The sequence below is a fragment of the Myotis yumanensis genome, unplaced genomic scaffold (genome assembly GCF_028538775.1).
Source record: "Myotis yumanensis isolate MYYU_CA2020_CCGP unplaced genomic scaffold, mMyoYum1.0.hap1 SCAF_15, whole genome shotgun sequence".
NCBI lineage: Eukaryota > Metazoa > Chordata > Mammalia > Chiroptera > Vespertilionidae > Myotis > Myotis yumanensis.
In genome coordinates, this window is record NW_027223766.1 from 20,043,704 (window position 1) to 20,054,111 (window position 10,408).

General features: G+C 38.9%; 1 pseudogene; it reads right to left on the reverse strand.

Annotated features, from left to right (window-relative positions):
* Window positions 1–7,853: 7,853 nt before the first annotated feature.
* Window positions 7,854–8,211, reverse strand: LOC138993058 (large ribosomal subunit protein eL31-like; annotated as a pseudogene).
* Window positions 8,212–10,408: the final 2,197 nt, after the last annotated feature.

A 10,408-nucleotide genomic window follows, 5' to 3' on the forward strand; every position in this document is an offset into this window, starting at 1 on the left:
ACAGGCACATGGGGAAAATGCCAGATTGTACTATTTTTTTCTGGGAATGTTTATTTCTGATTTATTCAATTTATTGCCTTTTCATTTATTTTGTCATTTGGTTTTTATTTTTTTAAAAGTGGCAGAGTTATAATACTTGCTCTATTGGATGAAGTTAAGATTAACTTATAATATCCTGATTTTTACAATAGAATTGTGATAGAATAGTATAGTATATATAGGGAATTATTACTTCAAGGCAGAAATTCAGAGAAAAAGTATCCTGCTTTAAGACAATTTATATGTAAAAATAAAGCTTTGTAAAACAAGCTTTATTTACATAGGCATTTATACTTTTAGCTTTGACTTTTTTAATGTATCAAGTTCTTCCATGCAATATAAGGTCTGTTTTAAAAAATTAGAGTCACATGATACTTAAGGAAATAAAGCAAGACAAACCGAATGGGAACAAAACCGAGTGTTTCTGGTCCTACTGAAATGGGGAGATTAGTTTAAATAATTAAATTCAGTAAAAAACTAGCATAAGGATGATAAACAATGTATAAAGACACTTCTGGGTGAAGATATTTATAGTGCTTGATATAAGGACTATAATCTTAACTTTTTCTGGAAGTGGTTGTAGCAAAATTCTTGGAGATGACAATCTTTGGGAATCTTTTCTCACCCTGTGATTAGGTAGTAGCAAGAGTAAGCTAGCATATGTTAATGACTTAACGAAAAATATATTCTAAATTAAGATCCCAGTCACTGAGCTATATATAATAAAGCATAATATGCAAATCGATCAAACAGTGGAACAACCGTCTGGACGACCTTCCGGACAAAGCTGGGGCTGCAAGGGCCTACTCTTGCACGAATTTTGTGCATCAGGCCTCTAGTCAGTTATAATCCAGGATGGTAAACAGAGCAGCCTCCTTCCTTCAGTATATGATTTAGTGATATAGCAGCAAACTACACCAGGCAGATGTTTTGTCACCTGCACAAAAGTTATGCTAGACATAGTACTTTTATATTAGAAAAGTTATATTAGAAATTTAAAAAATGAAGGTATTTTCCTTACTCTTTATGTTATACCATATCTAGTTGGTGAAACTCAAGGGGGACAAAGTGATAGAGAAATGCCAACATTACCAACTCATGCTGAGAGTCACAGGTTTCTTATCAGAGTGTAGTGCTTAAAGGTATTTTTCAGTTACATCATTAAAGTCAATTACTAAATGATGTTTCTCTCTCAAAAAAATTAATAAATTAAAAATTAAAAAACTATGTTGTCCCAGTCATGGTGCTAATTGGTGGAATTATAGACATAACCCTCCATGGGACTCAGCCTAGTGGGAAGGAAGATCTTGGAACAGATAATTACTAATGTGATATACCAGGAAATAGTACAGTAGGTTTGGGAGAACTGATGTTGGTTGGGAACCAGGGATTCGGGGAGTCAGGGTAGGCTTCTTGGAGAAATTAAAGATTAAACTAGAACTTGAATGATGAGCAGGAGTTAGTTGGCCAAGTGGGACAAGGGGAATAGTCCACGCAAAGGGAATAATAGCTTTGTGAAGGCTCATGTAAGAGTGAGGCTGTGTTGAGTCTAAGAGAAGACTGGAAAGTTGGTGAAGTCCAGATAAGACTCCATAGGTCCTTTGATTTAAGTCCCTGAATAGTACATCCTCTCCTAATATAAGTAGTTCAATCGCTGTTAAGTATCTGTACATTAATAAACTGATGATAGCTACCATTTGTTATGCTTCGCAGCTGCTAATTACTTTTGTCTAGTATTTTTACAACAATCTGTAAAAAAGAAAAGGTGGACTTTACATATAAAATACTGGAGCATGGGTTTAGTAATTTGCCTAAGGTGCTATTATGTAGGCTACAATGTGAAGAGTGGACTTGAGAGGAGGAAAGTGGATCTGAGGATGCCAGGTTATGTGCTAGGCTCAACCATGCTTGTAATATAGGGGCAGTGTGGCTTGGACTCGGGTAAGTAGCATTGGGCATGGAGAGAGGTGACATGTTGGAGATGGTATTTTAGGCAGTATCACAGAAGAACTTGGTGGTTCGTTCTGAGGGGAGACTCCCAGGATTCTTAGCAGCTGCACTGAAGGACTTGTTGGACACTGAGCTAGGGGACATTGGAAAATAGGATTGTGGGCAAGGACGTTGATGTGGGGTCCAGGGTTGGGTATTTTAAGATGGAGGAGACAGAAATGTTTAAATGTTAGTCGATGGATCCAGGTGAGAGATAAGGTAACAAACATTTAATATAGAATGAGGTTCAGAAGTAAGTGGAATCCAGAATAGGGGTGGAAGGACTAACCTTTGATAGATGAATTCTTCTGGGTCCTTCCTTAAGGCTGAATGAAGACTTGTTAGATTGACCCGTTACAGAATTTCCTATATTACTGTTCTTTAAGTCTAGTGGATTAAGAAGGCAAGTTGAATAAGTTTTATGTTAAGGCTATTTAAAATTAAACAGAGAATGTGCAGTCTTTTTTTTTTTTTTTTTGCACAGTCTTAGTAAGTTATCCACTCACATTTTTTTATATTAGCATGGATGAGTGCCAGGGCTGACCAGCAGACCCTGAGCAACAGATGAACAGATTGCTCTGATACACATTTCTGTGAAAGAGAGGGCTAAGGGACTGTTTTACTTTAGAAATAAAAAGCAGTCCTGTTTGCCTGCCTTCTTAGGCTTTTATTCTTACAACAGCTTGAACTAAAATTAACCTCTAGATACAATCAGCAGGGTAAGTATCCTTGAGAAAGTATGTGTTTCTACAACAGGGGTCCTCAAACTTTTTAAACAGGGGGCAAGTTCACTGTCCCTCAGACCGTTGGAGGGCCGGACTATAGTTTAAAAAAAAACTATGAACAAATTCCTATGGACACTGCACATATCTTATTTTGAAGTAAAAAAACAAAACGGGAACAAATACAATATTTGTATTTGCATGTGGCCCGCGGGCCATAGTTTGAGGACCCCTGTTCTACAAGGTCGAGTCTTTAAAGACTAAACAGAGAGATTCTAGCAAAACACCCCGGGGATCGGAATTGTTTGGAAAAGTCAAGATAGGGGCTGCTGCCTTCAGCAAGGTCCCCTTCAGAGGCCCTGGGCCTTTCAAAGAATCCTCCTTACAGACCTTCCAACCAAGTCCCGTGCTTCCCCACAGATGAGTTTATTTTCACGAGTGACTATCAGATTCCAAGATTACCCTCTACTTTCTCTAATCTTTCATGTGACCCTTGGCATCTAATTCAGTGGGTCTCAACTAAATAGCATTGGGCATGGTGCCACCTCTTTGATGGCCGATATTCTTTATTAACCTTGAAATTCTCCTTTATTTTAGCTCCCAATAATATACCTATTCTAAAATACTTTGATAACATGTATACCCCAGAATGTTTGTATTCTCCAGGTATCAAGAATATAGACCATGATCTCCTTAGTAGGGTAGTTCATTGGCTAGAACATTGTCCCGATATGCCAAGGCTGTGTGGGTTTGATCCTCCATCACAGCACATACAAGAATCCACCAATGATTGCATAAATAAGTGGAACAACAAATCTATGTTTCTCTCAAAATCAATCAAAATTTTAAAAAAGATTATAGACCATGATCAAAGGAAAAAGATACCAAAAGGGCAAGAATATAGTTCAAAACTTTCTGAAGGCACTCTGAGCAAAAGCTTAAATATAAGCAATTGAATAATTAAAATGATTATAAAAATTTTAGAGCTAAACCCTATTTAAGCATAAATGTTTTAGAATGAAGAAGCCTTTGATAGTTGTAATAAGCTTGCACTTCTATTGGGTATCTGTTATAAATTACAGCTCCTGCAATTACATAAACATGGAATTATGTTTGTCTCTGGGTCTTGTTCAATGGATGTAACACATTTCCTGTATATTTATAAATTCTCCAAATTAAAAATATTAATCCAAAAGTCTAGAAGCAAAAATATCATTGGTAAAACACTATTTTACACAACTTTGTAGCTATAACTTATTTTTTTTAAAAGATATATTTTTATTGATTTTAGAGAGGAAGGGGGAGGTAGAGAGAGAGAGAAATATCAATGATGAGAGAGAATCATTGATTGGCTGCTTCCTGCATGCCCCCTACTGGGGATCAAACCCGCAACCCAGGCATGTGCCCTTGACTGGAATCAAACTCGGGACCCTTAAGCCTGCAGGCTGACGCTCTATCCACTGAGCCAAACAAGCTAGGGCTATGACTGTTATTTTTATTCACCCGTTTCTAAGGAATGCCTAGGATGTTTTATAAGTGTTTATGTTTATGTCTAACATACCTATTAGTGCTTACTGTAGAGGAATGGTATTGACTATTTAATTTCAGTTGTCTACATTTTTAAAACAATGAAGACATATCACTGACCATAAAATAGAAATAGCAGCCATTCAAAATAGTTGAACATTTATTGTACCGTTTAGAGAGGCAATCTCATTATTAAACTAAATATAGCCAGTTTATGTGTGTATGCAGATGCAGGGATCTAGTGTGTATATTACAATTTGTAAGTATAAAATACACAAATGTAATGGATATTTGGTTTATTTTCAATAGACACTATAAAGCAGATTCTGTACCTGTATGCTCTCTAAGGAGTCATTTTGATTTCAACTGAAGATGTGAAAGTTGTTGTTTTTTTTATGAAACTATCCTCCCAACCCCCTTTTCTGGCAAATGAACCACTGAAGAAAAAATATTAAAGGAGAGTGATTCTGTACCCTTTAAATTTCAGATTCACATTTGTGGTGTCTTTTTTAACATATATTTTTATTGATTTCAGAGAGAAAGGGAGAGGGAGAGAGAGATAGAAACATCAATGGTGATAGAGAATCATTGATTTGCTGCCTTCTACATGCCCCACACTGGGGATTGAGCCTGCACTGGGGATTGAGCCTGCACTGGGGCATGAGCCCTTGACTGTAATCGAACCTGGGACCCTTCAGTCCATAGGCCAACACTCTATTCACTGAGCCAGACCAGCTAGGGCCAGAACCCTTCTTTAAATGAACAAAGGTGAGAAATCTACAGAGTAGCCTGTGCCCACAGAGTTTGAAGGGACCTTGGTGTGGAGTGTCAGATAGCGGGGTTGGTAACTGCCACCTGTTCTAGGTTGCCACAGGCCTCAGAGGCTATGGAAGAATTATCTAGAAGTTCTTTGAGCAAAACCATGGTCTGGAGCTGAATTTGGCTCAGATTTTTTTTTTTTTTTTTCTTAATCTTCACCTGAGGATATTTTTCCATTGATTTTTTTTTTTTTTTTTTTTAGAGAGAGAGAGAGAGAGAGAGAGTTCAAGAGAGGGGGAGAGACAGAGAGAAACATTGACTGTTTGCCTGCAAGTGAGGTACATGCCCTTTGACCAGAATCGAACCTGGGACCCTTAAGTCCTGGGGCTGACACTGTCCACTGAGCCAAACTGGCTAGGGCTGGGCTCAGGTTTTAAAACAAATTGGGACAGAAGGTATTTGTGTTATATATTCATTAAATCTCAAAGGAAAAGAATGGTAGTCATTAGGAAACCATGAAGTCCTAAATCACTAATGGGGAGATGCTTCTTTAATCATTGCAGATGCTCTAATGCAAGGTGGCTTGGTCAGTCTAAAAATCCTCACAAGCACTAAATGTAAGGAACAATTACATTTTATTAAACTGAGTTAAAAAAATGATTTGAGTAAATATAACCAATTCCTTAAATTTTGAAAATTTTAAACTATCCATTTCTCTCAACAATCTTTTTTTAAAAAAATATTTTTATTGATTTCAGAGAGGAAGGGAGAGGGAGAGAGAAATAGAAACATCAGTGATGAGAGAGAATCATTGATTGGCTGCCTCCTGCACGCCCACAAGCCGGGCATGTGCCCTTGACTGGAATCAAACCCAGGACCCTCCAGTCTGCAGGCTGACACTCTATCCACTGAGCCAAATCAACTAGGGCTCTTTCAATAACCTTAAGCTTCCTTCCTTATGGTTCTGATTTTTTTTTTTTAATGCACAAATAGGAAAAGTAAAACTCAGATTGTTTACTTGACCTTTTTGCTTTAGTTAGAGAAGTAATATGTGAAGGGAAAGGCAGTTTTACTAGGAACAAAACCTTTTAAGCTTCGCCATCTTCCTTTAGCAGGATAGGGATAGATGGCATTCCCAGTTTTCACTAACCCTATAATGCCTGTTGCTAAAGGTGTAAAATGTGTATGTTCTGGCTGCTACTCAGGTCACAGACTGTTTTACCTTGTCCTTGTGATTATTTGGAAGGTGTCTGTACTAAATAAGGATGGGCCCATGAAGTTGCCTTTGTCAGAGGAAAGTAGCCCACCGCAACGTTGTCTGTGTGGAATAGGAGTGTTTGCATTTTTTATGGCCATAACTTCAGGGATCAGAGGTAGGTGGTGATGAAATGACCCAGCCAGCTTTCAGCTTGGATTATTTGGAGTTAAAAAGCTCTGACAGCCTGGCCAGTGTTGCTCAGTGGTTGAGTGTGGACCTCTGAATCAGGAGGTCATGGTTCGATTCCTGGTGAGGGCACGTGCCCAGGTTGCGGGCTCAACCCCCAGTAGGAGCATGTGGGAGACGGCTGATCAATGATACTCTCTCATCATTGATGTTTCTATTTCTCCTCCTCTCCCTTTCGCTCTGAAATCAATAAAAATATATTTTTAAAAAGAAAGCCATGGCATAAACAGAGATAATGCCGAAGTACTAGTGCCATTAGTGAATCTGATGTATCTTTAAATCTTTTTCCTTTACGTTTGTTTACCTGGGCATGCTTTTTATTTGTAACCTGACCGAGCAATAACAAATTGGTACCAGGAGTGAGATAGGACCACTATTTTAGGACTTTTATTTCAATATCAATATCTTCATGAATATAGGGAAGTCCCACCAGAGGCACAGTCTTTCATGACTCCAACACTGTGTGCTGGGGGAGAGAGAGAGAACTTAAGTCTTCCTACCATTTCTCTTGAGTATTCCCCCGACTAGGTGTTAAATGGGAGACATTAATCCTTCAACTGATCCTAGATTCTTTGTGCCGTGTAGTGTGAGCTTCTCACTGTGCGGAGTGTGATTCTAGTGTTTAAAGATAAGTACTTTTAAAAATATATATATACAAGATGGCCTCAAATGCAAGCCAACTACTTCATCTGGTGCTCACCCAAAGAATGAGCCATCTGTTTGAACACTCAGGAAAAATTGGCTGTGTTGGGCGTATTGAGAGTCTGCTTCCAACATGGTCTGTAAATGTTGTATACTGTATTTTAAAGGTGACTTAGATTTCCAAGCATAATTTTGACTCCCATGAGGTTTTTTTTTTTTCCTGTGTATACATCTCTGTATGAAATGCAACTCCACTGAAGTAAATGCTGTATTCTTCCAATTTTCTTTTGTTACCAGATAACAGATGTCTGCAACAGTTCTTTATCTCCCAAGGTGTATGGAGATCTTTTTTTTTAACCTTTTCATTAAAGGAGGTAAACTAATGATCTGAATATAAAGCAAGGTTTTGAGCAAATATTTAAAAAGTTTACATATAGTTATAGATAACCCATACAAAGTCAGGGCTATTATAAATTTTTGCCAAATGGTATATTTAGTGAAAGAGGTGCATAGAGAAATACTTAAGCAGATATTCATCCAGTGAGTTACCCAGCCATGTGCCATTTCTGGGCCCAGGGAGAGGCAAGATCTGTTACCCTAAAGCAGTGAAAAGCAAGTAGCACAACCAAGACCTTGGGCGATCATTGGCAGCTGCCCTGTTGTGACTACCTTAGTCTCCCTTTTCTTTCTTTCTTTCTTTGGCACTTTCATAACTACTTGACAATCAGCAGTCAGTCCTCATCCACATGAACTGTTTGCAGATTTTTGAAAGTGGTGACAGGCACATAGGTAACCAACACATGGAGCTTGTTTGGTGAATCTTCATCCTCATTACGTCCTCGGGACAGCCACACCTGGGGACGGTATGGGACATTCCTTATTCCTTTGTCGAGCCTGGTGTCAGTGCACATATCCGGAGTTCCCATCTCCTTCCTGGCAAATGTCCGGGTCTCTGAGTGCTTGGGGGACACCCTTCTTGAAACCCACTCCCTGGATGCCCTTGTGAATGTTGATAGTGTATCCTCTGGTCACTACCTCGTTGATGGCAGACCAGCCTCTCTTCTCACTACCCTTCTTTATGGGAGCCATTATGCAGGGCCTGAGCTGGAAAAGCTACCTCAGTGTCCTTTAGTTGGGAATCACCTGGGGTTTTTAGATCCTGTCCATGTCTGCAGATGAAGCTCCTTAGCCTATAAAATCTTCATGGGTTTCAAATTAGCTGCTCTCTTTCTGATTGATGTATCAGACTGGCCTCTCTACCCGTGTATCTACAGTTTTTAAAAATATATATATTTTATTGATTTTTTTACAGAGAGGACGGGAGAGGGATAGAAAGTTAGAAACATCCATGAGAGAGAAACATCGATCAGCTGTCTCCTGCACACCCCCTACTGGGGATGTGCCCGCAACCAAGGTACATGCCCTTGACCGGAATTGAACCTGGGACTCTTCAGTCCACAGGCCGAGGCTCTAGCCACTGAGCCAAATTGGTCAGGTGCGTTTCTACAGTTTTATCGAGTTGTTTGGAGCTGCGCTTTAAGGTGTGGTACTTCCTGTACTGTGGGCTGACCACAGAAGAGTGGCTGGGGAACTTTCATTAATCCTCCCGATGGTCAGGCGCTCCTGTCTTTCTGGCCTAGCCAGGTAGTCCTGTGGCAAGCATTGCATTCCTGATTCTCAACTCTCTGTGTCCTGTAATCGCAGGAATGCTTCCATCTTGCTAATTAATTTTTAGTGTGGCTTGTAGATGATGCTCATGAAACAAGTGAAATGTGACAGGCTCACAATCCATAAAGAAGCCCAAGTAAAAGCAACTAGTCTCTAGATCAGCGTTTCTCAACCTGTGGGTTGCGACCCCTTTGGGGGTCGAATGACTCTTTCACAGGGGTCGCCTAAGACTATCGGAAAACACATATATAATTACATATTGTTTTTGTGATTAATCACTATGCTTTAATTATGTTCAATTTTTAACAATGAAATTGGGGGTCACCACAACATGAGGAACTGTATTAAAGGGTCTCGGCATTAGGAAGGTTGAGAAGCTCTGCTCTAGATGGTTAAATCTACTTGGGACTTAGTGGCAGCTTGATCCCAGGGTCCTAAAGCACTTGCTAGGAAACTCGGTTCTCCTCTGCTTTGTCTGACAGTATGGGTAATTTCCACCATTCATCAAGGCTCAAATATTGTATCAAAAGTATTTCCCACGTGTTTACTTTTCCAGCATAAATTTTGGAGGCAACAGCCACTCAGTGGGAAACATTTATAAAAATGGAGTTGAAAGGAATGGTAGTAATTCAGTTCTGCTTTGTCACCCGATTGCTATAATGGCCATCACCTTAGCCCTTTCGAGGCAGCCTTTTTGGTTTTCAGACAGCTCTGATTATTAGAAAGCATTCTTGTTGCTCTGGCTTCTGCTTTCTTGTTGGTGCTAATTCGGTTCTCTCAGGACAAGGCCCAGCAAGCAAGGCTGCTCTATGTAAGCATCCTGTCTACTCCCACCCAGTCATCTTCCCTCCAGGTGAATTTTAAAGACACATCAGACAAGGAAATGTCTGTGGGGTGATACACTTTCATTAGTTTTCTGCAAGAAACTAGTTTCTATTTCTGGAAGCTTCTTATTAGGGTCCTAAAATGGTCAATAGCTCCTAGCACCACAAATTTAAGAATATAATCTTTCCCTAAAAGTTTTTCTTTACAATTGCATTTGATGATGCTTGTGAAATACAAAAAACAATTCTTCAAAGAAAGGGAGTGTGAATTTGTGGGAAGTTAAGGAAATTCTTAACTTCTGAAATAAATCCTTGTAAGAGTTGTATTATTAGAACATAAAAAAGTCCAGGCAAGTTTACTTTTGAAACAATGGTTTGTTTTAAACAACTCAAGCTGTGTTAAGCACCTCTGAGTGTTACTAGATGACCACTTAGCTATGGGGCAGTGCGAGATTAATAACAGCTTTTTGGACTTCAGTATATTGCTTCTTGGGTTAATCCCAGAATATGTGATTTAGAAACTATGCGTGTCCTGAAGAGAAAATTATACTTTTAAAGTTATTATTAAAGTAATATTTACACTTCGTTAAAAATTAGCTGATATAAAATGGTTTTAAATAAAAAGTAAAAATCTCCTACTCTATTCTTAGTACCTCTCCACAGTTAGTCACTTCTTGACTGTTCTAGTTTTAATTCTAAAGGTGGCTACCTCCAGACCAAATAATATTCTCATTTATCTGTTTCTTGATGTATCAAATTTAGACAATATTAGTCCATTTTCTAATATAAAAGAT